The sequence below is a fragment of the Myotis brandtii genome, unplaced genomic scaffold (assembly GCF_000412655.1).
Source record: "Myotis brandtii unplaced genomic scaffold, ASM41265v1 scaffold1077, whole genome shotgun sequence".
Taxonomy (NCBI): Eukaryota; Metazoa; Chordata; class Mammalia; order Chiroptera; family Vespertilionidae; genus Myotis; species Myotis brandtii.
Genome location: NW_005353666.1, coordinates 689401 through 691285, shown reverse-complemented (window position 1 = coordinate 691285; position 1885 = coordinate 689401). Strand labels below are relative to the sequence as shown.

Sequence of the window (1885 nt, the reverse complement as noted above, 5' to 3'; positions counted from 1 at the left end):
AGGCCTATGGGCCAGGAGGCGGCCTCTGCACCGCCCCGAGGTCATGGCAGCCGGCCCTCCCAGGGGCGGCGGGGAAGGAGGAGCGGAGAGGGGACAGGAGGGAAGTGAACGCGCGAACTTGTTAGAAAGACACATCTAAGCCACAGTGTCGCTTGGTGGGAACTGTCTCTGCTAAAACCCCGCGGGTTTGGAAAGCGCCTCGCGCGTCCTCAGTGCGTCAGTGCTGTGGACCCCTCGCTGGTCTTTGAAATAGTGGCCTCATTGCGCTGCGGTGGGCAGACCAGGAGGCTCCGTGGCTCGGTCTATCCACGTGGTTGTGTTACTGTGACTGACCATTTCAATCCGGGACCACGGGCAGCAGGGTGAGCGCGTGCCCTGGCAGCAGGCAGAGCCCTCAGCCGACCCGGTGGCACCGGGTGGGGTGGAGGGGGGTGTGGGAGGCCCCCGGGTACAGAGCTCGGGGTTCATGGGCTCTGGGCCCGGACTCCACGCCTGTCCCTTCAGCCCTGCCCTCCCGCTCAGCCACCTGTGCACCTGCGGGCGACTGGCCACCTGGCGGCTGACAATGTCCTGAGATGGAACCAGAGGCCCGATGACCGAGGGTCCAGGAGCCGTGAGGCCCCACAGGCGAGCAGGGTGCACCTCGACCCCCTGCCTCTCCCTTTGCTCTCGTCTAACCAGCTCCCTGTGCCAACGCGCTAGGTCAGGTCCCCAATGGCAGTCACCCCCATGCCCTGGCTGCACCCCCATTTCTGAACTATCCGTGGGGACATTGCGTGAACGCAGCTCCTACGACAGGGCCTTCTGTGACCGGCTCCTCTCACTGAGCGAGGGTCCCAGGTCCGCCCACCCATTTCCGAGCTTCACTCCTTCTTTGTTGGTGAATAATATTCCCTCGTGTGAACAGAGCACTGTTATTCCTCCTCCACTCCCCGTCGGACGGGGGCTTCGGCTCCCTGGCCGGTAGGAATGACGCCGCCGGGACATCCATGTTATCCTGGGGACATATGTTGTCATTTCTCCTGGGTCTCCGCCTGCGAGTGGAACCGCTGGGCCACAGGGAACTCTATGTGTGACCGTGTGAAGAATCGGCAGCTGCTTTCGAAAGTCTGACTCCCCCAGCGCTGCCTGAAGGCCCCGCCTCCCCACGTCCGCCCACAGTTGTCGCTCGGGCTCTAGCACCCCCGTGGTGTGGGGTGGCGTCTCGCTGTGGTTTTGACAGGCGCCTCCCCCGTGGCTAATGCTCTGGCTGATGCGCACAGGAGGAGAGTGGGCCCGATGAGGACGGGCGTGCACGGGGACGGCCAAGTGAGGGCACAGGGAGCGGACAGCTGTCTACTGTCTCCTGGACGCAGCGCCCGGTCACCACCAAGCAGCCTGTCATTCATCTGCTCTACACCCTACGTGGTCCCAGCCCCGCTCAGGGAGGCCACATGCGCTCAGGTGGGCTGGGAGGCGCTCCACCATCCGACCCTCCTCAACCTGACCCCTCTCGCTCCTCCCATCCGACTCCTCCTGGCCCCTCCTCAGCCTCCCCCGACTGCCGGGCCCCCCTGCGCAGCCGCCTTGCAGTCTCTCAAGTGCCCGGGACCTGTGCACGCGCCGGGCCTGCAGCTGGAAGGCGCCATGGACTTCTGCTCGGGTCCGCCCTCCCCGCGTCCTCTTCCAGGCCTCCCTTTCCCACCAGGTCCGTTTGACGCTGCAGGGTCCCGGGCCTCTCTCACCTTTGGAACACGTTTGCAGCTGACCACCTGCTCGCACCGCTGTAGTCGCCTCCTTAAGGTGGTTACGATTCCTCGCCTGCCTCCCCTGGGCTGCGGGCTGGGTGAGGAGAGGCGGCTGCTTTCTCACGATGCAGCTCCGTGCGGATGGAGGCTGCTCCGCC

At 65.3% G+C, this 1885-nt stretch overlaps 1 protein-coding gene across 1 annotated transcript in view; it reads left to right on the top strand.

Moving 5' to 3' along the window:
* Nucleotides 1-1885, top strand: part of LOC102242995 — a 6300-nt gene that overhangs the window by 2918 nt on the left and 1497 nt on the right. The window lies entirely within an intron of this gene.